General features: G+C 51.2%; 1 pseudogene; it reads right to left on the reverse strand.

Moving 5' to 3' along the window:
- The window catches only part of LOC133347981 (filamin-C-like), an 83,404-nt pseudogene that overhangs the window by 7,600 nt on the left and 48,132 nt on the right, over positions 1 to 27,672 (reverse strand).

Consider the following 27,672-nt stretch of genomic DNA (forward strand, 5'->3'; position numbering starts at 1 on the left):
AGTTACAAGCGACTCAGAATTGTGCGCAGTTGCGTATACAGTACACGACTTCCCTGAAGGCAACACCTTCAGCGAGCACGATGCCAATCACACACGTCGAATAAAAAGCAGGGGACAAGTCCTTACTAACAACTCCTTACTTTTTAACAACTCCTAACTTTCTAACAACTCCTATAATTTTTCATTGCTGGAGGGGTTGCCCCCCATACCTGAAAATCCTGGCTCCACCTCTTGAGTGTGTGACAGTGTCAAGTTTGTATTTTCAGTAAAGTCTATTAATTCTTTCTAGATTTGAAGCTTTCGTGACTGCAGGAATCCATACTCTTTGGTTCTTTTGGTAAAGTCACGTAGGTATAAAGTAAATCACGACGTTTCGATCGCAACACAAGCGGTCGTCCTCAGGCGGAAAAATTATAATCCATGCAGTGGAACTGCTGAACCAGCGAGAGAGCTGTCACAAGGTTATATATCAACTGCTTTGTGCTGTCTTAAATTTGCTTTCTTCCTTTGGCACCTGCAGTGGACTTGAGGGTGATTTTACTCAGGATGGTCTCGTGACAATGAATAAAGAACAAATAAATCACTCTTAACAACTCAAGTCCTTATTTTCCAGTGTGGCTCCCTAGGCTGTAGGAATTAACTTCGAGTTCCTTTGTGGTTTTGTGGTCAGCACGTGACGGGCAACTGGAGTACCTGAAGAAACCCCTACAGATGAAGGAGATAACACTCAAAGTTCCACAGCAACAAACAGCACTGCCTAGGCTGTAAGGTGACCATCGCATGGTTGATTTAATGGGTGATTGAATTATTGGGTGGTTGAGTGATGGGTACCCACCCATTTGTTGAGTGAATGGGGTGAGTGAATGAGATGGTGAGTGAGTGGTTGAGTGATTGCGTGGGTAGTGGGTGAGTGGGTGGTGAGCGGGTGAGTTAGGGATTGGGTGAGTGGGTGGGTTGTTGAGTGAGTGGGGTGATTGAATGAGACGGTGAGTGAGTGTATGGGTGGGTGGGTGAGTGGGTTAGTTAGTGGTTTGGTGAGTGAGTTAGTGCGTGAGTGAGTAAGTGGGTGGGTAGGTGAGTGTGTGAGTGAGCTAGTGGATACATGATTGAGTGGGTGGCTGGCTGAGTGCGGGAGAAGATGGGTGGGTGACGTAGTGGGTGAGTAAGTGGGTGGGTGAGTGAGTTAGTGATCAGGTGTGTAGTTTGGTGAGTGAGTGGGTGGGTTGGTGAATGGGTGGGTAAGCGAGTGAGTGGTTTAGTGAATGAGTGGTTGGGTGGGTTGGTTGTTGAGTGAGTCGGGTCGGTGAGTGGGCAGGTGAGTGAGTCGGTCAGGGAGTGGGTGGGTTAGACATAGAGGAAGTGGCTGGGTGAGTTGGTGGGTTTACTCATGAGTGGGTTGGTATTTGGGTAAGTGGTGTGAGTAGGTGAATGAGTAAGTGAACGTTACAAAGCTCTCCCTAAAGAGCTGCATGTGGCTCTAGAGCCGCAGGTTTCTGGGCCCTGGTCTCGGGAGAAGAGACGGGTTGTAGGGGAGGAGCGGAAGCAGGTGAGGATGACTGCGTAATGATCGCTCACCTCTGGGTGCCACTCTAATGCCCGGCTCGGCCCTCGTCCTCCATCCGTGTCCCACTCATCTCAACCTCTTCCACCACCTGATCCTTCCCACAAGACTTTCCGGCCACGTGCTATTCCCAACCTTCAAGTTGCTTACCCTATTCTCGTCCACTCTACGCACGTTTCTCATTCACCACAGCATCAATACCCATTCACAGTTACCGCGTGTAATTGAGATTATGGAACGTTATAAATCGCTAAGCTTTAAAGCGACAGTAATTGAAGCTGTAAACAATGAATGCAAGGACTCTGCCTCCGTAATTATTTTCTCTGACGATGGCTCCACCCATAACGGAAAATCACGAACACCTCCAAGCAGCAGAAACAACATGTTCCATACAATTATTTCTAGATTTGAAGCTTTCGTGACTGCAAGGATTTATTCGGTAAAGTCACGTAGGTAACGGTTCCACCTGAAGGCGGAAGCTTGTGTTGCCTCCGAAACGTCGTGATTTAATTTAGTTTTCATTTTTTTTACCTACGTGACTTTACCGAAAAAAACAAAGGGTATGAATCCATGCAATTATGTTCCATGCAATTAAAATTGATTATCTTTATTATAGGCGAGCGGTGGCGGAGCGGTTCTCGTACTGTGCTACTGAACGTGCCGAGCTAAGCAGGCAGTTGCGGCTGCAAATAACCCCGTGTAGCCTTTAAAAGATTGTTGGTGCAAGTCTTGTTACCTTTTTAAGGCCCACACAGCGGACAGGAAGTCGTGTAGCCAACACCAGGACCCCAGTGCTGGTATTCCCACACCATACCGGGTACTCATTTAAGGCTGCGACGACCTGAGCGCAGTGCCATTGCTGTTCCAGTAATTTACCTTCGTTCGGTTTGTCGCGCCTTCTCCCTGCACTTTTGCCCCCTCGCCGCTCGATTGCTATGCACAAAGAGTCCGCAAGAGAGAGAGGCGAGAGGGCGAAGTGCGGGTACCTTTGGAGATTTTTTTTACCGAATCGGACAGCATTGTTTTTTCTGTCAGTGCGAGGGGCTGTGTTGATGTAAAATACATTCATTTAAGGCCTTCTACTTTTCATTACAAAGATTCGACTGAAATGAACCCGGCAGGACGCGCGCATCTCATTCGGAATACAAGGAATTGACTAAATATATCAACGGGAGTCTAGCCAGGTGAGAAGACTCGTGTGAGTTTATGAACCCGTTTGTGCAGACTAATTGTGTGCTATCCCCTCTTAAAGCCTTGGGGGATTTCCTCCGAGTACGTCGGAAACATGCGTTTATAGTATTTGGCTGCTAAAATGGCTGTTGTAAAAAAAAGCATTAAATATTTTTCATCCTGACACAAGAACTCATGTCAGTCACATGAGTATACGTCACCACGTATGTATGTTGAACTTCTTCTGCACCTTACGTAATCAACCGCGCTAATCGGAGGTGTGGGCAGTGCGGGTTGGTGGGGGGGTTCAAAGACCGTTTAATGCATCGCTCCTCATCGTCACTATCACTACCACCGCTCACCAGCAGTAAAGATTGCAACATTACTATCAGCCGCAACGTACTTTTTTTGTTTTGAAGATTAAGCGGCGAAATATGTTCGTACAAACCCATACACACATTAATTTCGTCCCTTAATTATTTATTTTCCCTGTAAAAAAAATATCTGCGTAGTGCAGTGGAACTACGCGGAGAAGAGGAATTCTATAAGGGCTGTTGCCATTTAATGAAACACTGTTACACTCAACATCCTACGCTCACACGAGTGTAGGTGCACTCTATCTTGGTCCTTTATCCTGGATACCGAATACTATTTGGGTCCTACCCTCGGCTACCCTTTAGGCTCTCTCACTCATCTGCCCGGAGTGAGGGTTCAGCCAACACCGCTCTGCGACGAGGGAGAGACCCTCTGCAGCTGATCCTTACCCTGGCTCCCTACGACGACCACGCCTCCGTCATGGGGCCCCCCTTAAGAACCTTTGGGCAGCTCTTCCCCCCCAGCTCGGCTCCGCCCATGTTCCAGAAGGTGCTCTCCAAAGCCCGTTCCTTAACCCGTAACGTTACGTCATTCTTGATTGGCAACCCGCTCGTACCTCCCTCTGCTTGCACCTTCATTGGTTCTAGATTTGAAGCTTTCGTGACTGCAAAGATTCATATTCTTAGGTTTTTTTTCGGTTAAGTCACGTAAGTAAAACATCAAAATAAAAATAAAATAAAAATAAAAAAATAAAAAATCACGACGTTTCGGAGGCAACACAAGTCTCCGTCATCAGGTGGGACCGTCACAGCCGAATTAGCTGCATCAAGTGAAGCAATGATTCAAGATGTAATCCCTTATAAGCAAGTTGAAGGGAGGTGGAGAGGGGGGTGGAGAGCTTATCAGACTGTGGTAGCCAATGAATGGAAACGTATCGGGAGGGAGGAGGAGCGGTGATCAAAGACTGCACGCAGTGCTCAACACAATGAATGGAAACGTATCGGGAGGGAGGAGGAGCGGCGATCAAAGACTGCACGCAGTGCTCAACACAATGAATGGAAACGTGTCGGGACGGAGGGTGAGCGGCGATCAAAGACTGCACGCAGCGCTCAACACAATGAATGGAGACGTGTCGGGACGGAGGGTGAGCGATGATCAAAGACATCACGCAGTGCTCAACACAATGAATGGAAACGTGTCGGGACGGAGGGTGAGCGGTGATCAAAGACTGCACGTGGGGATGTTAACACTCGGTGAAGTAAATTAAAATAGTGCCTGTCAGATAAGATGGTCCAAAAAAGTGTAATTAAGTCTTTTTTGCGTGGTTAATAACATCTTTCCAATGATTACTGAGTTTGTACCCATCATCACGGTTGAAATTATGTCTGTGTTTGTATATTTGTATGGCTTCGTGTACAAACCTTTGATGGTAGCCAGGAGGTTTGCAGAGAACCTTGGTCTCGGAAAAGACAATTTCATGAGAGCCCGCCGAGTTGTAGCAATGATCGGCAACGGCCGAAGAATCAGTTCTGCCGTGTTTCAGATCTGACTTGTGCTCGCGGACACGATCAGCAACATGACGTTTTGTTTCTCCAATGTAGCAATCACCACAAATGCAACTCAATTTGTAGACTCCAGGATACTGTAAGTCAGGAATGACATCCTTCACAGATGGAATCAGATCACGGATTTTATGCACTGTACTGAATCGGACTTGGATCTTATGTTTGTTTAGAATTTTGGAGATCTTTTTGGTCACGCCTGCTATGTATGGTAACGTGATAGTTTTGGTCGGAGTTTCATGTGGCTGTTTCTTCTGTGTGGTGGGAGAAACCGCTTGGCGGATAGTACGGTCAGAGTATCCGTTCATCCTGAGGGCCTGATGTACATGTCTCAATTCACCGGTCAGGTGGTGTTGGTCAGAAATGCCATGGGCTCTGTGGTATAGCGTTTTGATGAGAGAATTCTTTTGAGATGGGTGGTGGTGGGAATCCGGTTTCAAGTAGGAATCTGTGTGGGTGGCTTTCCTGTAGACAGAATGTCCCAAGGATCCGTCAGGTCTCCTCTCAAACAGAATATCCAAAAATGGTAGTTTGCCGTCTTTCTCTACTTCCATAGTGAATCTGATGGATGGGTGTCTAGAATTGATGTGGTCTAAGAAGTGGTTCAGTGCTGGGAGGCCATGTGGCCAGATGACGAAAGTGTCATCAACATACCTCTTCCAAAAGGAAGGACGCAGGGTGGATGTCTGGATGGCGTCTGATTCAAACTTTTCCATGAACATGTTGGCTATAACTGGTGACAAGGGGGAGCCCATAGGGGTACCCTCATTCTGTTTGTAGAAGGTGCCATTCCAGGTAAAATAGGTGTTGGTGAGGCAATGCCTCACCAGTGCAGGTACATCAGAATTCAATCCATGTTGGACTAAGTCCTCAATTATTGTTAGGGTGTCCGGTACTGGGACTTTGGTAAACAAAGATACTACATCAAAGCTGACGAGGATGTCATCCGGAGATAGTACCATATCCTTGACCATGGAGACTAATTGTGTTGAGTTGAGTACTGCCGAAGAGGTCTTGCCTATTTTTATTTTGATGTTTTACTTACGTGACTTAACCGAAAAAAACCTTCATTGGTTACTCACAATGCTCTTCTACATATGTACACACAGTACTTGAAAAATAAAGTTCACATTTCTTTGATTTGACCGCATTAACAAGTCGCTTGCATTGAAATTGCACTTGTAAGCAGGACATCACGATGAGCCCCACACTGCTGGTGCGGCAGAGACCCCATGCTCGCGGTGACGGTAGGGCAGGGGGCAGGGTATATTGCTTGCCCCCCCCAGATAGTAGTCTTCATGGGTTATCACGGCAACCTGTCATGGACCCCCTATTGATTACTCGCCTCCACGGAACTTCAAGATAGTTGACACGTGCTCGTCGAGATCGATGAAATCTCGTCTCACTGAGGCACCGCGTGGCGATTGAGCCACACCGGTGTGGGTCGACCGGGCGTGGTAACAAGAGTAGAACCATGCCGCCACTCCCCGCCAACTCCCGGCCGCGGCTCAAAACCACACTCAGGGCATTCACCAAACTCCGAGTGGCACTCTTTCGAAAAAAGACTGGTGGCTGTCAAAAACACTGCTGCAGGTAATCACAGTTGGTTTTGAGTGGTCACATTGGGGGAGGGGGGGGGGAATGGCAGGTGATGGGTGATGGGAGGAGACAAGGGACGCAACGTGACTGTCCGTGTACGATGATCAGGGTTGCCATCTCTGATGTACATAAGCTGGGACACATCATGAGAAGAAGGATCTCTCAAAACCCGAAGAGGGGAGAACTACATGGAAACGCATTGTCTTGATCAATGAATTAGCACAAGGGGACAAAGAGAGGTTGGAGTCATGTTCTTTGTATGGCCGACATTTATGTAGAGCAACAACTTTTTTGGATTGAGGTGGTTGAGCCAGATAATTGCGTAAAGAGTAGAGGAGTGATATATCGCTATGATGATGCCTCCAAATTTGTGAATCGGACATTGAGTTTTCATAGATTCCATAGTCCGTTCAGGCTTGGAGTTATGGATAGGGCTACAGATTCGCTGCAGAAATATTTTTCAGATCATCAGTGTTTGGCACTACATGTAGGGCAGTTCCACAATACTAGGCAAACATAATTTCACCACCATCCTAATTTTATATATTTGTACTAGCGGAAGTACCCGGCGTTGCCCGGGTGAAAACCTTACATATATAAACACATATACTAAGGTATTGTGAAAGCCCGGTGGGCCGTTTGTACATTTCTATACCAACAAATATATGAGAGGCTTGCACAAGTCCAAAAAGTTGTAGAAAGTGTGGGGTAAATAGTTGATGTAAAAGGTTTCTGAAAATTGTGGACCCCCCCCCCTCAAAAAATATATTTACCCCTCGTAGGTATATATACCTACACACCTTACATACAACAGAGTAAGTAGTATCTATTGACCCTAACCACACACCCCTCTCCCTCACCACTCACGCTCACCACTCACCCTCACCGCTCACCACTCACCCTCACCACTCACCCTTCTCCCTCACCACTCACCCTAACCACTCACCCCTCTCCCTCACCAATCACCCTAACCACTCACCCTCTCCCTCACCACTCACGCTCACCACTCACCCTCACCAATCATCCTCACTACTCACCACTCACCCTCACCAATCACCCTCACCGCTCATCAATCACCTTCACCACTCACCCTCACCACTCACCCTTCTCCCTCACCACTCACCCTAACCACTCACCCCTCTCCCTCACCAATCACCCTCACCACTCACCCTTCTCCCTCACCACTCACCCTCATCACTCACCCCTCTCCCTCACCACTCACCACCACCACTTTCTCACCACTCACCCTCACCACTCACCCTCACCACTCACCCTCACCAATCACCCTCACCACTCACCCTTCTCCCTCACCACTCACCCTCATCACTCACCCCTCTCACTCACCCTCACCACTCACCCTTCTACCTCACCACTCACCTCTCTCCCTCACCAATCACCCTAATCACTCACCCCTCTCCCTCACCACTCACGCTCACCACTCACCCTCACCAATCATCCTCACTACTCACCACTCACCCTCACCACTCACCCTCACCCTCACCACTCACCAATCACCCTCACCGCTCATCAATCATCCTCACCACTCACCCTCACCACTCACGCTCATCACTCACCCTCACCACTCACCACTCACCCCTCTCCGTCACCACTCACCCTCACCACTCACCCCTCTCCCTCACCACTCACCCCTCTCCCTCACCACTAACCCTCACCACTCACCTCTCTCCCTCACCACTCACCATCACCACTCACCCTCACTGCTCACCGCTCACCACTCACCCTCACCCTGACCACTCACCCTCACCACTCACGCTCACCCTCACTACTCACCACTCACAACCGCCACTTGCCCTCACTACTCACCCTCACCAATCACCACTCACCCTCACTGCTCACCCCTCATCCCTCACCACTCACCCTCACCACTCACGCGCACCCTCACCACTCACCCCTCACTAATCACCACGCACAACCGCCACTCGCCCTCACCACTCACCACTCACCCTCACTCACCAATCATCTTCACTACTCACGACTCACCACTCACCCTCACCACTCAATCTCACCACTCACGCTCATCCCTCTCCCTCACCACTCACCCCTCTCCCTCACCACTCACGCTCACCACTGACCCTCACCACTCACTCTCACCACTCACCACTCACCCTCAACAATCATCCTTACTACTCACCACTCTTCCTCACCACTCACCCTCTCCCTCACCACTCACCCTCACCACTCACCCTCACCACTCTTCCTCACCACTCTTCCTCACAACTCACCCTAACCATTCACCCTCACCACTCACCACTCTCGCTCACCACTCACCCTCACTACTCACCCTAACCACTCACCCTCAACACTGACCCTCACCACCACCACTCACCCTATTCCCGGTTAAAAAAAAGAACTTGCTTACGTGTCGCCAAGTATACACCACTCACGCTCACCGCTCACCTTCACCACTCGCCATTCACGCTCACCATTCACCCTCACCACTCACCCTGACCACTCACTAATCACCACTCACAACCGCCACTCACAACCGCCACTCACCCTTACTACTCACCACTCATCCTCACCAATCACACCCGCACCAATCACCACTCATCCTCACCAATCACACCCTCACCAATCACCACTCACCCTCACCAATCACACCCTCACCAATCACCACTCACCCTCACTGCTCACCCTCACCGCTCACCCTCACCACTCACGCTCACCACTCACGCTCACCTTCACCACTCACCCCTCACTAATCACCACTCAGAACCACCACTCACCCTCACCACTCAGGCTCACCACTCACCCTTACTACTTCCCACTCATCCTCACCACTCACCCTCACCAATCACCACTCACCCTCACCACTCACGCTCACCACTCACCCTCACCACTCACCCTAACCACTCACCCCTCTCCCACACCAATCACCCTAACCACTCACCCGTCTCCCTCACCACTCACCCTCACCAATCATCCTCACTACTCACCCTCACCACTCACCCTCACCACTCACTCTCACCACTCACGCTCATCACTCACCCTCACCACTCACCTCTCTCCGTCACCACTCACCCTCACCACTCACCCCTCTCCCTCACCACTCACCACCACCACTCTTCCTCACAAATCACCCTCACCACTCACCCCTCTCCCTCACCACTCACCCCTCTCCCTCACCACTCACCCTCACCACTCACCCCTCTCCCTCACCACTCACCCTCACTGCTCACCCTCACTGCTCACCACTCACCGCTCACCACTCACCCTCACCACTCACCCTCACCACTCACGCTCACCCTCACTACTCACCACTCACAACCGCCACTCGCCCTCACTACTCACCCTCACCAATCACCACTCACCCTCACTGCTCACCCCTCACCACTCACCCTCACCAGTCACGCTCACCCTCACCACTCACCCCTCACTAATCACCACGCACAACCGCCACTTGCCCTCACCACTCACCCTCACTCACCCTCACTCACCAATCATCTTCACTACTCACGACTCACCACTCACCCTCACCACTCACCACTCAATCTCACCAATCACGCTCACCCCTCTCCCTCACCACTCACGCTCACCACTGACCCTCACCACTCACTCTCACCACTCACCACTCACCCTCAACAATCATCCTCACTACTCACCACTCTTCCTCACCACTCACCCTCTCCCTCACCACTCACCCTCACCACTCTTCCTCACCACTCTTCCTCACCACTCTTCCTCACAACTCACCCTCACCATTCACCCTCACCACTCACCACTCTCGCTCACCACTCACCCTCACTACTCACCCTAACCACTCACCCTCAACACTCACCCTCACCACCACCACTCACCCTATTCCCGGTTTAAAAAAAGAACTTGCTTACGTGTCGCCAAGTATACACCACTCACGCTCACTGCTCACCCTCACCGATCACCCTCACCACTCACCATTCACGCTCACCATTCACCCTCACCACTCACCCTGACCACTCACTAATCACCACTCACAACCGCCACTCACAACCGCCACTCACCCTTACTACTCACCACTCATCCTCACCAATCACACCCTCACCAATCACCACTCACCCTCACCAATCACACCTTCACCAATCACCACTCACCCTCACTGCTCACCCTCACCGCTCACCCTCACCACTCACGCTCACCCTCACCACTCACGCTCACCCTCACCACTCACCCCTCACTAATCACCACTCACAACCGCCACTCACCCTCACCACTCAGGCTCACCACTCACTCTCACCACTCACCCTTACTACTCCCCACTCATCCTCACCAATCACACCCTCACCAATCACCACTCATCCTCACCAATCACACCCTCACCAATCACCACTCACCCTCACTGCTCACCCTCACCCTCACCACTCACTCTCACCCTCACCCCTCACTAATCACCACTCACAACCGCCATTCACCCTCACCACTCACCCTCATCACTCACCCTCACCACTCACCCTCACTACTCACCAGTCATCCTCACCAATCACACCCTCACCAATCACCACTCACCCTCACCAATCACCACTCACCCTCACCACTCACGCTCACCACTCACCCTCACCACTCACGCTCACCACTCACCATTACCACTCACCCTCACCACTCACTAATCACCACTCACAACCGCCACTCACCCTCACCACTCACCCTCACCACTCACTCTCACCACTCTCCCTCACCACTCACCCTCACCACTCACCCTCACCACTCACCCTCACCACTCACCAGTCACGCTCACCACTCACCACTCACGCTCACCACTCACCCTCACTACTCACCCTCACTACTCACCCTAACCACCCACCACTCACATGTCGCCAAGTATACACCACTCACGCTCACCGCTCACCTTTACCGCTCACCCTCACCACTCACCATTCACGCTCACCATTCACCCTCACCACTCACCCTGACCACTCACTAATCCCCACTCACAACCGCCACTCACAACCGCCACTCACCCTTACTACTCACCACTCATCCTCACCAATCACACCCCCACCAATCACCACTCACCCTCACCAATCATACCCTCACCAATCACCACTCACCCTCACCACTCAGGCTCACCACTCACCCTTACTACTCACCACTCATCACCAATCACACCTTCACCAATCACCACTCATCCTCACCAATCACACCCTCACCAATCACCACTCACCCTCACCGCTCACCACTCACCACTCACCACTCACGCTCACCCTCACCACTCACCCTCACCACTCACTCTCACCACTCACCACTCACCCTCACAACAACCACTCACCCTCACCACTCACCACTCATCCTCATCAATCACACCCTCACCAATCACCACTCACCCTCACTGCTCACCCTCACCGCTCACCCTCACCACTCACGCTCACCCTCACCACTCACCCCTCACTAATCACTCACAACCGCCACTCACCCTCACCACTCACCCTCATCACTCACCCTCACCACTCACCCTCACTACTCACCACTCATCCGCACCAATCACACCCTCACCACTCACCCTCACCACTCACCCTCACCACTCACCAGTCACGCTCACCACTCACGCTCACCACTCACGCTCACCACTCACCCTCACCACTCACCCTCACTACTCACCCTCACTACTCACCCTAACCACTCACCCTCACCACCACCACTCACCCTATTCCCGTTTTTTTTTTAAACTTGCTTACGTGTCGCCAAGTATGCTTAACATTTCTTACAGACACACACATTCACTAATTTAGCTTTTGACATTACACATACAAAACGTCAGCTTGTACTACTGTCATGATAGCAGGTACCACCACTACAGTGATGGTGAGTGGTGAGGGTGAGTGGTGAGGGAGAGCAGTGAGTGGTGAGGGTGAGTGGTGTGTAGTGAGGGGTGAGTGGTGAGGGTGAGTAGTGAAGAAGAGTGGTGAGGGTGTGTGGTGAGTGGTGAGGGTGAGTGGTCAGGGTGAGTGGTGAGGGTGAGTGGAGAAGGTGAGTGGTGAGTGGTGAGGGTGAATGGTGAGGGTGAGTGGTGAGGGTGAGTGGTGAGAGTGGTGAGTGGTGGGGGTGAGTGGTGAAGGTGAGTGGTGAGTGGTGAGTGGAGAGGGTGAGTGGTGAAGGTGAGTGGTGAGAGGTGAGGGTGAGTGGTGAAGGTGAGTGGTTAAGGTGAGGGTGAGTAGTGAGGGAGAGTGGTGAGGGAGAGTGGTAGTGGTGAGGGTGAGGATGGTTGGTGAGGGTGAGTGGTGAGCGTGAGTGGTGAAGGAAAGGGGTGAATGGTGAGGGTGAGTGGTGAGGGAGAGGGGTGAGCGTGAGTGGTGAGGGTGAGTGGTGAGTGGTGAGGGTGAGTGGTGAGGGTGAATGGTGAGTGGTGAGGGTGAGTGTGAGTGGTGAAGGGTCTGTGGTGAGTGTGAGTGGTGAGGGGTCTGTGGTGAGTGTGAGTGTGAGTGGTGAGTGATGAGTGGTGAGGTGGTGAGTGGTGAGGTGTTGAGTGTGAGTGGTGAGGGTGAGTGGTGAGTGGTGAGGGTGAGTGGTGAGTGGTGAGTGATGAGTGGTGAGGTGGTGAGTGGTGAGTGTGAGTGGTGAGGGTGAGTGGTGAGGGTGAGTGGTGAGCGGTGAGTGAGTGGTGAGAGTGAGTGGTGAGGGTGAGTGGTGAAAGTGAGTGGTGAGGGTGAGTGGTGAGGGTGAGTGTTGAGGGTGAGTGAGAGGTGAGGGTGAGTGGTGGTGAGTGGTGGTGGTGAGGGTGAGTGAGGGTCAGTGGTGGTGGCGAGGGTGAGTGGTGAGGATGAGTAGTGGTGGTGAGGGCGAGGATGATTGGTGAGGGTGAGCGTGAGTGTTGAGGGAGAAGGGTGAGTAGTGAGGGTGAGTGGTGAGGGTGAGTGATGGTGAGTGGTGAGTGTGAGTGGTGAGTGATAGTGAGTGATAGTGAGTGGTGAGGGTGAGTGAGGGAGAGTGGTGAGGGAGTGGTGAGGGTGTATATATTTTTGCCTATGATGACAGCAGTACATGCTGACGTTTTGTATGATAAATATAAAAACTAAATGTGTGAATGTGTGTGTCTGTTGGCGACACGTAAGTATATTACACGCGAATAGGGAGATTCTAAAGTAATCTCCAACCCTCGATTCCTTCGCAACGATTGCAAAGAATCGCTTCTTTTCGCGCTTGGGCTACATTTTTAATTACAGAGTTTTATTTTCATTGATATGTTATGTTTTAAAGTTTTCAGGAGTTTTTTTATTATATTTGCCCCGGTCAACGCCGGATATTTCCCATTCGTAGCAGTTTATACCACAAAGTCGTCGCCTGAGACGTGTGAGGTGTCGAGGCCTAGTACCGTGCAGAGCCTCCGGCCTCGCCTAGATTTCCCACCCGGCCGAGGCTGGGTGCTGTGGCCGTTACCCCACCCCCCCCCCCCGCACTACAATAATACTGTCTAATTGCTATATATTTATTATCTACCGACCCTATGATAGCAATTGCACACATTGGGGTGGGGGGGGAGTGAAGAGGACGTGAAACTTTGATGAATTTACCTCAGCGTCGCGTGTTAATGCGTGCGCATATTTTTAACGGGAATTAAAAATGGCGTCCACCCCGCAGCGACGGCGTTGCTGCCCGTTGCCAGGGGCCAACTGCCCGTTGCCAGGGGAAACCGCCTTCCCGCATGCGCAACGGCGTGCTTCGTTACGTGCCGGTCGGCAATAGTAAATAAATAAATAAAGATAAATCACACTAAATCGATAATCGGTCCGATTTAAAGTTTAGAGACGAAAAATCGGAAATGCCTAAGTTTACCGCGGGGCCGGGGGCGTGCCCACCTGCAAAATGTAATCTTGGCGAACCCCACGGTCCGAGAGCTAGCGAGTGTACGCAGACGGATAGACAGACGGACAGACGGACAGACAGACAAAAAATGAATTATATAGGTTAGATGGGATACGTTTGCCCACTGACAAAAAATGATCGGTCTATAATTTTAATGGTAGGTTTATTTGAACAGTGAGAGACAGAATAACAACAACATCCAGAAAAACGCATGTCAAAAATGCTATAAATTGATTTGCATTTTAATGAGGGATATAAGCATTTGACCCCTCTGCAAAACATGACTTAGTACTTGTTGGCAAAACCCTTGTTGGCAATCACAGAGGTCAGACGTTTCTTGTAGTTGGCCACCAGGTTTGCACACATCTCAGGAGGGATTTTGTCCCACTTCTCTTTGCAGATCTTCTCCAAGTCATTAAGGTTTCGAGGCTGACGTTTGGCAACTCGAACCTTCAGCTCCCTCCACAGATTTTCTATGGGATTAAGGTCTGGAGACTGGCTAGCCACTCCAGGACATTAATGTGCTTCTTCTTGAGCCACTCCTTTGTTGCCTTGGCCGTGTGTTTTGGGTCATTGTCATGCTGGATACCGATCCACGACACATTTTCAATACCCTGGCTGAGGGAAGGAGGTTCTCACCCAAGATTTGACGGTACATGGCCCCGTCCATCGTCCCTTTGATGCAGTGAAGTTGTCCTGTCCCCTTAGCAAAAAAAACACCTCCAAAGCATAATGTTTCCACCTCCATGTTTGACGGTGGGGATGGTGTTCTGGGGTCATAGGCAGCATTCCTCCTCCTCCAAACACGGCGAGTTGAGTTGATGCCAAAGAGCTCCATTTTGGTCTCATCTGACCACAACACTTTCACCCAGTTGTCCTCTGAATCATTCAGATGTTCATTGGCAAACTTCAGACGGGCATGTACATGTGCTTTCTTGAGCAGGGGGACCATGCGGGCGCTACAGGATTTCAGTCCTTCACGGCGTAGTGTGTTACCAACTGTTTTCTTGGTGACTATGGTCCCAGCTGCCTTGAGATCATTGACAAGATCCTCCCGTGTAGTTCTGTGCTGATTCCTCACCGTTCTCATGATCATTGCAACTCCACGAGGTGAGATCTTGCATGGAGCCCCAGGCCGAGGGAGATTGACAGTTCTTTTGTGTTTCTTCCATTTGCAAATAATCGCTTCTTGGCGATGGTCTTGTAGCCCATTCCAGCCTTGTGTAGGTCTACAATCTTGTCCCTGACATCCTTGGAGAGCTCTTTGGTCTTGGCCATGGTGGAGAGTTTGGAATCTGATTGATTGCTTCTGTGAAGGTAACAAGCTGAGATTAGGAGCACTCCCTTTAAGAGTGTACTCCTAATCTCAGCTCGTTACCTGTATAAAAGACACCTGGGAGCCAGAAATCTATCTGATTGAGAGGGGGTCAAATACTTATTTCCCTCATTAAAATGCAAATCAATTTATAACATTTTTGACATGCGTTTTTCTGGATTTTATTGTTGTTATTCTGTCTCTCACTGTTCAAATAAACCTACCATTAAAATTATAGACTGATCATTTCTTTGTCAGTGGACAAACGTACAAAATCAGCAGGGGATCAAATACTGTACACTTACATGGAGGCATAGAGATTCACAGTCGCTCATAGACTCACACGGAGTCCCCTTGCCACTTGGAGCAGAGTCTGGGGCATCGCACCGAACCACGTGCGGTGCAACCCAAACCACACGTGGGAACCGTGCCACACAGCGGCGAGAACCGGCACAGTGACGTTCGCACCCTCATGCCGCCCACAGCACTAGTGGGTGCGATCGCGCCTCGTCGGACCAGCACGTGGAAGGGGCTGTTGGGGACCAGCTCGCCGCCGAAACGCACGGTGATGGTGTAGTTGCTCGGCTCGGGCGCCGTGTCGTAGATGTCGAAGGTGCCATCGTGGTTCTCTACCGTGTCCACGTCCAGCTCGGCACCGTTGGGGCGGGACACCGAGCACGTCACCTTGCCGGCCGCCTTGGCGTCCACCGTGATCACTGTCTCCTCGTTGATCTGGATCGTGGGGCCCACCCCGACGCCTGGCACGGGGGCAGGGTGGGGTGAGGGGTGGGGGGGGATTCGGGTTACCGCCTTCCCCGGTTGTCCCAGGATCGTCCACTTGTTGAGGAGGAAGCTGGTATCGTGAGATATAATTTTTCCCATGATATGTCCTCGTCACGCTCCTGTTGCTATGGCCACGGTTGCCGTTCATGTCAACTTCTTCACACATTGATTCCTCCACCCACGTTACAAACATGGTCTGACAGACACTGACCTACCCATGCACTCACTCAACCACCAGACTGCAGACCATGCACGCACCCACTCACCCACTCACCCACTCACCCACCCACGCACTCAACAACCACATTCCAGATCATGCACATATCCACCCACCCACGTACTCACTGAACCACCACACTGTAGACCATGTACAGACCCACCCAAATGCACACCTCTGTATAGGGCGGATGAGTGGGGATTGTTCATCCTGGAACTGTACTTACCCAGCCCGTGGCCCCCGATGGACACTGCGGAGAGGGACACAGGGCAGAGGAGAGAGGGTTAGCAGCAATCCTCCCAGCGGTGAATCGCCATCCCAGCGGTTGACGGCTGCAGCTCCAATGCGTCCGCGCTCGTGCACGTGCTGATGTGCATATTCAGCATCGTGCGTGTCTGTTCAAGCGCTCGTGTACGTTTTATGGAAAGCGGTAGTGTAGTGATTACCGCGCTGCATTTCGAACTCGGCGACCCAAGTTCGATTTCCGCTCATGGCCAACATCAGTGATGATTATTTGAAATGGTCCTGGGTCTCCCTTAGGTCGACTCAGCCTCAAATGAGTACCTGGTGCGTCCCCCACTCACTGACGCGTCCCCCACTCACTGACGCGCACCCACACATACCAGTCATGGTGCACTTGCTGGCGTCGCCGGTGGGCAGGGCGCGGATGCGGTATGGTGAGTAGGGGATTTCGTCTCCGCCGTACTTGATGGTCATCGTGTAGTGCCCCGTCATATCGACAGTACGTACACGGTGTCGTACGTGCCGTCGCCGTTGTCTCTGATGTTTGCTTTTTTCGGCTTCCCGTCCAGGTCCTGCCAGAGATCGTCGCCACCAAGTGCTCCGCTCACAACGGCGCTCGTTTATTGTAGAGGTTCGCGGTTCAAGCGCCCCTGGCCGTCCCGGTTAACGCCGCGGCTACATTGTGTGCGAGTGCACCGCGCCGTCATCTTCGTGGCGGACGTAATGGATCCCGTGTCGTTGTTCGGTATGGAGTAGGCCACGGGTTTGTACGCCTGCATCATGGTCCACATTTTTTGGACTGTGAATTGCTCACAGTGAATTAGAGATTAGTTAATCTGAATAACCAATTAGCAACACTGCAACCGAAAACTTCCAGGCTGGTGCTGCGTCACTTTATGCCACACAGGAACACCTGCCAATGGGAGTGCCCTTCACATTATTAAAGAGATGAGATTTATGGCACTTTCAGATGCTTGGACATTCAAGAAAGTTTCCCAATAAATTAAAACCCATCGTGCCCCTGGACATTCGGAGGGGTGCTGCAGAGAAACCTATTACAAGGTAAAGGTGCAGCATTGTAATTGCTCGCTCACGCCAATGCTGGCAGATCTCCAAGGAGGGGACTTGGCCTACTCTCCACAATGGCCAGACGTCTTGGAAGAGGTGGGAGCACCCACACTTTATCCCATCACAGGCGACCTGCCAATCTACTTTCTGTGGAGTTACTCGTTTAAGAAGCTGTTTGCATCGCTAAAATGTACAGAGCTTGTGAGCCACGCCAGTTATGGGGGTTTCTTAACTGCAGAGCTTGGCTAATACATTTTTATTAAAAATACTGGAGGATACCTAATGAGGATACAAAGTGAACGATTTAACCATGTCTCATGTGAATCAGATAAAAAAGACCAATTACAACATACAAACGCAATAATATCTCAGTCACATGCAAATGAGATTTTGCCCAACTCTGAACCGTCACTTCTTTGACCATACTTCACCACACTTGGCAGTGCGGGGGCTGGTGAAGAGGGTAGACGCCCAGGACCGGTTCGGACTTCACTCGCCACTGATGTTGGTTTATGTTCCAGATAATTGATTTCAGGTAGCCGGGTTCATGTCACAGCGCGCTACCCACAGCGCCAGTGGTGCTCAGCTCCAAAACGAAAGCTTGTGCCGGGGAGAATTCTATTTGGCAGTGCCAGTCGGTCCCAAAGGTGACGTTCATTTCTGGGGGCCCACTTTTGTTTTGTTCACCCAAATACTATACCAACTAACTATTTTTTTAAATATTATCAAGGAAGGCCCACTTGAGCTATAAAGCCCTTTTTCAGAAGTGACCTGGCCACTAATTATAGCTCAACAAAGTGGCTGATCACGTGAAAATGTATTTCAGCCAAATACTCTAAAGGCATCTTTATAAATGTGGAGGGAAAAACCAGAGGACCCGGAGAGAAATTGACGTGACCACGGGGAGAGAGACGAACCCACGACCTCATTTAAATCAGGTGAGGGAGTTAACATCTCGCCACCGTGGCGCCCCAAAGACGGAGACCGGGGAGCGAAGGACCCATGCCAGAGGAGTTGCGTCGCACGCGGCAGTGAAAAAAAACCACACACCCCGCGCCATGTGCCCTGGCGTTGTCGCTGCTCGGCTCCAAACCCCAAACGCAAGCACGCGGCGCCAGCCCTAGTACCACCGGCTGCTCGGCTGCCCGGCGAGTGTGAGGGGAGGAAGGTAAAGTTTGGCGGCACCCCCCCCCCTACCCCGATCGAGAAGCAATGGAGTTGCGTGCTGCAAGTTCGTGCTGTGCAGAGAGAAAGAGAGGGGCGATCTTTGCAAAGCCACCGTGCGCCGAGCGAAGGGCAAGCAGCAGGCCATCCAAGCATGCTGCATTCACTTTCAGTCACAGGCCAGGCTGGAGGAGGCGAGCGGGGAGGAGGGGGGGCACCTTACAGAGAAGGTGGTTGGGGTGGAGTGGGGGGTGGCCTGAGTAGCCTGGGGAGAAGGCTTTGAGCCCTCCATCGTTCGAGATTTCCAATCGCGAAAGAAAATCGTCGCCTCGGACGTGTTTCCCTTCGCGTCCTAGCGAGAGGGAGGTGAGCGGGGGAACAGGACGAGGATGATGACGATGGTGACGATGGTTATCATAACACAACCATCACATCGTGGGTTATCGACTCCTCGCTCGATTGGCCCAAAGGGAGTCACGTGATTAGTGGAAGCAGAGCCCGATTGGACAAGGGCAGCAATAGAAGCAAAATTCCGATGTGGAGCAGAGGGAACCTCGACGGGGACGAGGGTGATGGCGATGACCTCCGGTGGGGCTAGAGGCCAAGGTTCACCGAGCCCCCACACAAGGGGTCAAGGGTCACCGATCCCCCTTGTGCAAGAGGGAATTTGCACAACCGGAGCCCCTTGACCAGGGATTCCAGCATTCGGACCACGAGCAGCGCGGCAGTGAACACGTGTGAAGATCATCCCGACTCCACATCTCACCACGAACGTGCATAACCGTGAGTGTGATCGTTACAGTTGTAATGAGAGCCTATGTCCGGCTCACGTGGTGATCGGCTCTGCCGGTCCTGCTCTACAGCCAATGGGGGAGAGCCTGGGAGCATGGCCCTGGCGTGATCGAGGGATGTCAGCTAGGATGATTGGTTCTGCTGGTCTTGGCCTCAGCCAATGGGAAGACAAGTCAGGGGCGTGGTCCCGGGAGTTGATGGGGAATCTGGAACATTCAGCACAGGCTATTAAGGATTGGCTGGAGCGTACCACGTGACCCGGGCATTAAATAAGGGAAGAGCCGAGGGACACGTGGTCAGACAAGGAACGAAGAGAGAGAGGGGCCACGCGCGAGCGGGGCTCCGAGTGCCACGTGGCGGTGCATCTCTTACGATCTGTCTGCCCACTTCCCGTTGCCTGCCAGCAACAGGGAGTGCTTGTGAACTGAGATAAGTAAATAAAAGGACCGATTCCACAAGCCGTCTCCAGAGTATTATTACACAGTGTTGAGCAGCCGTGTCCCTGGCAGGGTTTCCTGTGTCCCCATGTCTCAATCTCTGTCCCCTTGTCCCATGGCTCCATCTCTCTTGTCTCTGGCCATGTCTCGGTGTAAACTGCTGTTCTGTCCCCAGCCGTCATGTCCCCGCATCCCCAGCTGTTTCCGTTTCCCCACATGTCCAGCTGTGTCTGAAGTGTCTCAAGCTGTGTCCCCACATCCTCAGCTGTATCTCCGTGTCCCCAACTGTGTATCCACATCCCCAGCTGTGTGCCAGCTGTGACCCCGTGGCCCAGCTGTGACCCAGCTGCGTCCCCGTGTCTGACACCTCCACGTCCTGCACCACGTCCACGCACCGTGATCTGCTCTGTCAGGAGGCCCTCTCCGGCGTCGCATGCGTCGATGGTGAACTCGACAGGGAGGCTCGCCGACACGCCCAACGAATTGAGGACGGGCCCGCTAGCCTTCACCTTGCTAGCATCGTGCGTCGGCAGCACCTTCCTTGATCTTAAATGGACTGCGGCGACCCAATAGAGACGTAATAATACAAATGATCTCGATTTTAAAATGCGTCATCATCATCAAATCTCAGAGCGTTATACACATACACAAAAAAACACTCCCAAGTGTAAATAATTCCAAATGAAATACAAAAAAAAGCTGACAAGGACTATAATAACTACACCCACGAAATAGATAACGTGAAGATCCGTGATACAAGCCAATGATAAAACTATAGGCTACAGGAAAAAAGGCTTGGAATTTAAAATCGGTTTTCAAGCTAGGAGTCACGATTCTGGATGTGGGCCGGAGAGCAGGGGTCCTCCACAGCAGCAGAATGCACGATCGCTGAGCGGTCGCCTCTGAGATTTGTACAGAGAGGAGTAGCCCAGGGGGCGTAAATTGGAGTGTAAATTGACAAAGGTCCCACGTTTCCTCCCACACGCTGCTGCTACTGAAGCTGCTGCTGGGGTAAGTTCTGTGAGCGAGCGCCTGTGCAGGCTGGCAACGGCGCACAAACGGGCGGTGCGGCTGGCGCCATTCCCGGCCGCCTTTGTCTCCCCAGCGCCGATGTTTAAAACTCACCGCAGCAGGCGCCTGTGCACCTGCTCGTGTCTAAACGAGCACCCACGCTCCACCGTGCGCACAACCGCCGCGTACCTGCGGAGCACCTCCTAGTCCCCGTACTTGACCCCGATGGTGTAGGGCCCATAATGGCTCGTTAGGTAATTGACCGTGTGCGTACCGTCCCCGTTGTCCTGCACCTCCAGTGGCTCGGGCAGACCTGAACATGGCCGCGGGAGCGCGAGTGTCGCGGCGGTAGCACGGACAAAGAATCGGCTCGGAACTCTCGCAGAGCTGCACCACCCCCTTGGTCTTAGAGAAGAGCCCGCGAAAGCGGATATCGCAGAGCTACCTCTGAGATCCCTGCAAGTGCCCTCTGGTCCACACATGCATTCGGGTGCAGCACTCATCCGTTTGCTCTGCGCCAGAGATGATTGCTCGTCGCAGTGACAGTTAAACCGATATTTGCCATGTTCAGAGCTGGAATTTTGACAAATGAAGTGCAGAGCCAATTACGTTGGATTTTGTGTACAGTCTTTGGTGATCAGGCTGAGAATATTATGCTTAAGAATCTTGCTGAGTCACAAATCTGTGGCGGTAAGTCTATCAGTCTCTACATTAAGTCTATGGGTCTCCATTTGAATCTGTGAGTCTCTATTTGAATGTATGGGTCTCGATGGATGTAAGTCATTGGTAACCAGGCTGCTACCATTCACTACACGGTTAGATCACGTTTGGATTCGAACGCAGGCTCTCGGCGGTACTGGCTCTGAATCTCTCGAGCCACCCGGCAGCCTCCTTTCCCTGTCCACTACTGACACTCAGCACTGCGCAAGAGCCTGCCAGGGCGGTCGTCATTACCGTCGTCACCCTCATCACTGTCGCCACCATCGTCACCCTCGTGACCGTCGTCACCCTCGTCACCCTGATCACCGTCATCACCCTTGTCACCGTTGCCACTGTTGCCACCTTCATCATCGTTGCAACCATAGTTACCCTCATCAGCCTCGGCACCGTCGTTACCCTAGCCACTCTCGTCGTCACGGCAACGCGCGCGGGCCACATCGCGTGGATCCAGAACCATGACCTCCAGCGTGGCACGACCGGCCTTGCTGCAGTCGACCGTAAAGGTCTGCGGAATTCCGGCACGTCCCGCAGGCCCCAAGCCAGGCCCCAGCGCACCTTGCTGGCGTCCACTGCGTCCTTCACCAGCACCCAGAATGGGCTCCCTGCTCCACCGCCGCACACAAACCACGCCGCAACGACAATCACCGCATGAGTTACCGCCTATAGGCGTCCCGGTTAGCAGGGCGACGCAGCGCCGAGACGCCACACAAAGTCGTCGACTGCTGGATGAAGGGCCTCTCTGCGTGCTGCTCGTTTGACTAATTCACAATGTAGGACAGTATGGCCTTTTGAAGTGGGGGGGGGGGGGGGGGGATGGGTCCCAGGACTGTTTCAGACATTACTCACCATTGATATTACTCGTGGTCTGGAATTCAACTCAGGTATTCAGGTTCAGAGTGAAGTGCTTGAACAGAACAAACCTGCCACCCCCCCCCTCCCCATCAGGGACTTTGACTCTGCCACTTCACATTCGTCGTCGAGTGCAAGGAGAGAGGAGCTGCGGCCCATGGGCTGGGTACAGCGCAAGTTCATTTCTGGCGGCCTGCGTCCACACGAGGCCTTCCACCTCCACATTTACCCATCGCTGACAGCATCCGAGCCACACTTATCGACCTGCCACAAAGCACTGTGCTTCCAGTCGCCGGTGAAGGCGAGCCATGATTACTCTTTGCATTATTATCCGATAGCTCCGAGGTGTGGGTGTGTGCGTGTGCGAGTGAAGGTATGGTTGCCCGCCAAACTAAACTAAAAATATAACTATTTTATTTTACCAGGTAAGGCCTACTGGTCTATGTACTGTAGCTCTTTTTCAGAATCGACACAAATGATAGCTCAATGAAGTGGATTTGCACATGGAAATGTATTGCGGCCAAATACTCTAAACGCACATTGATGTAGAGGGAAAAACCAGAGGACCCGGAGAAAAATACACGTGATCATGGGTAGATAGGCATGTAAACTCCAAATATACTGGCGTCAGGGTCGGAATTGAACTCATGACCCTCTTGTACACCAGGCAAGGTAGTTAACATATCGCCACCACATTCTGTTTGGCCCTGAGTGAGGAAATGGTTCCTCGTCCTTGGCCTGCCGTGCTGTCGCCGCGCACCCACCGGCCATCGAGCCGCTGGAATGGATCGTCCACGGGGTCGTTAGGAACGTGATCGCGGGTGGGTGACGGGCGTCTGCGTGCGCGAGGGCCTCACCGGGGATGTGAAGGCCCCCGAAGGTGATGTTGATGTCATAGTCTCCGGGGGTGAAGGGGATGTACTCCACACTGCAGCTGCCATTCTTGTTGTCTTTGCAGAGCATCTTGGCCTCGGAGGGGCCCTCGATGGCCAGGCCCAGGCCGCCCGTGCCCGCACCGCTGTGCACGCACCGCTGTGCACGCATAAACATCATCATCGTCGTAATTACCGCCATAGTCATGGTTATCAATGCGAGCATTTTCATCCTCACCGACACTGTCAGCAATGCCACAGACAATTGTCTCCATCACCATTGTCTCCATCACCATAATCATTGTCCTGACCACCCTTATATCAACATTGCAGTCGTCATCAACATTCCCAGCAACTCCACCACCTTAGGGTGGTACTGGATCTTGGTCTCGCATGGCCCTTCCACCGTGAGGCCCAAGCCGCCTGTGCTGGCACCCTTCGTGTCGATGGTGAACGGTGCCGGCTTGCCCACCTCATGCCCGGGCCTGTAGGCATGCACCTGTGGGGAAGAGAGTGAGGAAGAGGGGCATATGTGGGGAGTGGGCAGGGGGGGTGCGGTGGGTAGGGGGGGATTCACTGAGCAGGGACTCTCTATGTCGGCACCTGGAGCACCACGGCACGAGCCCCGTGGTGTCGGGGGACTGGAGGGGGCTGAGCCCCCCGCCCCCACTCCGCCACCTGCTGAAGGCTCAGCGCCCCTTAAGACTGGAAGAATCTGATGAAATATGAAGCTCTTTTTGACAGATGTCCAATATTCTTAGGTTTTTTTCGGTAAAGTCACGTAGGTAAAAAATTAAAATGAATGAAAGTAAAATAAAATAAAAATCACGACGTTTCGGAGGCAACACAAGCTTCCGTCTTCAGGTGGAACCGTCACAGCCCGACAGCTGCATCAAGTAAATGAGAGATTACAGGAGATACCACTCCGTATATATAATGGTTGAGGGGGGGGGGGGAAGGGCCAGGAATGGCCCACTTTTTATTATTATGGTAAGGTGCGGCTTGAGACTATGAATAGACTGCATAACAAAAGACTGAGCCTTTATTATGGAGAGGTTCGGTTTGTGACTACGCCTGGCCTACATAACAAAAGTGTGAAAAAAGAAATCTAAACCTGGTAGAAAGCTAAACATGGTAAAACAAAAACTGGCTGTCTATCAGTAACCTGTAATAGTTTTCTGTCAAATAAGATGGTCCAAATAAGTGTAGTTAAATCTTTTTTGCATGGTTAATCACATCTTTCCAATGATTACTCAGTTTGTAACCATCATCACGGTTGAAATTATGTCTGTGTTTGTATATTTGTATGGCTTCGTGTACAAACCTTTGATGGTAGCCAGGAGGTTTGCAGAGCACCTTGCGGATGTAGCAAGAGCTGAAATAGCTAAGAAACCCACTAATAACATCAGCAAAAACGAACGCTCTGAACTCGCGGAACTAAAAAAGAGAGATGATATAGTCATCCTCTCGGCAGACAAGGGCAATGCCACGGTCATCATGGATAAAGATTCATACAACAACAAAATCCTGGACCTTCTTAATGATGGGAGTTACTCCAAAATTAAAAACGATCCCATTAAAAGCCTAACGACAAAAACCAACAGTATCATCACGAGTTTGACTTCCCTAATCGAATCAAGCAAACGTCCCTCTCTAAAACCATCGGCGGCTAGACCTCCCAGACTCTATGGTCTTCCCAAGATCCATAAAGAAGGCAGCCCGCTACGACCCATCGTGTCGACGATAAACTCTCCTACCTACAAACTAGCCCGTTTTCTATCAGATACTCTGCTTCCCTTCACAGGCAAGACCTCTTCGGCAGTACTCAACTCAACACAATTAGTCTCTATGGTTAAGGACATGGTACTATCTCCTGATGACATCCTCGTCAGTTTTGATGTAGTATCTTTGTTTACCAAAGTCCCAGTACTGGACACCCTAACAATAATTGAGGACTTAGTCCAACATGGATTGAATTCTGATGTACCTGCGCTGGTTAGGCATTGCCTCACCAACACATATTTTGCCTGGAATGGCACCTTCTACAAACAGAATGAGGATACCCCTATGGGCTCCCCCTTGTCACCAGTTATAGCCAACATGTTCATGGAAAAGTTTGAATCAGACGCCATCCAGACATCCACCCTGCGTCCTTCCCTGTGGAAGAGGTATGTGGATGACACTTTCGTCATCTGGCCACATGGCCTCCCAGCATTGAACCACTTCTTGGACCACATCAATTCTAGACACCCATCCATTAGATTCACCATGAAAGTGGAGAAAGATGGTAAACTACCATTCTTGAATATTCTGTTTGAGAGGAGACCTGACGGATCCTTGGGACATTCTGTCTACAGGAAAGCCACCCACACAGATTCCTACTTGAAACCGGATTCCCACCACCACCCATCTCAAAAGAATTCTCTCATCAAAACGCTATACCACAGAGCCCATGGCATTTCTGACCAACACCACCTGGCCGGTGAATTAAGACATGTACATCGGGCCCTCAGGATGAACGGATACTCTGACCGCACCATCCGCCAAGCTGTTTCTCCCACCATACAGAAACAGCCACATGAAACTCCGACCAAAACTATCACGTTACCATACATAACAGGCGTGACCAAAAAGATCTCCAAAATTCTAAACAAACATAAGATCCAAGTCCGATTTAGTACAGTGCATAAAATCCGTGATCTGATTCCATCTGTGAAGGATGTCGTTCCTGACTTACAGTATCCTGGAGTCTACAAATTGAGTTGCAGTTGTGGTGATTGCTACATTGGAGAAACGAAACGTCATGTTTCTGATCGTGTCTGTGAGCACAATTCAGATCTGAAACACGGCAGAACTGATTCTTCGGCCGTTGCCGATCATTGCTACAACTCTGTGGGCTCTCATGAAATTGTCTTTTCCGAGACCAAGGTGCTCTGCAAACCTCCTGGCTACCATCAAAGGTTTGTACACGAAGCCATACGAATATACAAACACAGACATAATTTCAACCGTGATGATGGTTACAAACTGAGTAATCATTGGAAATATGTGATTAACTATGCAAAAAAGATTTAACTACACTTATTTGGACCATCTTATTTGACAGAAAACTATTGCAGGTTACTGATGGACAGCCAGTTTTGTTTTACCAGGTTAGCTTTCTACCAGGTTTAGCTTTATTTTTTCACACTTTTGTTATGTAGGCTAGGCGTAGTCACTAACCGAACCTCTCCATAATAAAGGCTCAGTCTTTTGTTATGCAGTCTATTCATAGTCATAGTCTCAAGCCGCACCTTACCATAATAATAAAAAGTGGGCCATTCCTGCCCCCCCCCCCCCTCAACTATTATATATACGGAGTGGTATCTCCTGTAATCTCTCATTTACTTGATACAGCTGTCGGGCTGTGATGGTTCCACCTGAAGACGGAAGCTTGTGTTGCCTCCGAAACGTCGTGATTTTTATTTTATTTTACTTTTATTAATTTTATTTTTTTACCTACGTGACTTTACCGAAAAAAACCAAGAATATGAATCCTTGCAGTCACGAAAGCTTCAAATCTAGATGTCCAATAGTTTTAACAGATGTCCAGTAGATATAGTTTGATATTCTAGATATTCTTCCATATTCTCTGTCGCCATGTGTGTGGAACAAGGTCACCGAGTACTGGGTTGCGGAGTGGGCATGAGTTTTGCCAGTAGGAGGTGATGATTGCTGCTATGCATATAAATCCCAATTGATATACGTGTTGCGTGGTAGAAAAGGACGCTGAAGCCGGTCGTGTAGGGGCTAACGCCAAACGTTTATTTAGGGCTTACGCCTAACTCGGGGGAAGGGGTTAACACAACGGTTATTAACTAAGCTCCCCAGGGGAAGGGTACTGGGAGTTCCCTACACCCCACCAGGCTATCGGGCTCTTCCCACAGCACTGACCGAGGGTTCATCCAACTCGGCCAGCCGGGTAAAGTAGCCCCTTAGCCTGGATCTCCACCCTCTATCCCGGAGCCCCCTACTTCCTAACCACTCACTCCTCTGACTCTCGGCGAAGACCCCGTCCACGTCACGGGTCTCCCCTCAAATACCCCGGGGGGCATGATGTCACTTTACCCTGACGGCATTCCTCCGAGGTGAGTGTGACCTGACGTCAGCACTCCACTCCTCAACATAAGTAAAGTTTTCCCGACTTTGGCAAAATTTGGA

Source organism: Lethenteron reissneri, chromosome 26 (genome assembly GCF_015708825.2).
Source record: "Lethenteron reissneri isolate LAM-NWPU_2019-01 chromosome 26, ASM1570882v1, whole genome shotgun sequence".
Lineage (NCBI taxonomy): Eukaryota > Metazoa > Chordata > Hyperoartia > Petromyzontiformes > Petromyzontidae > Lethenteron > Lethenteron reissneri.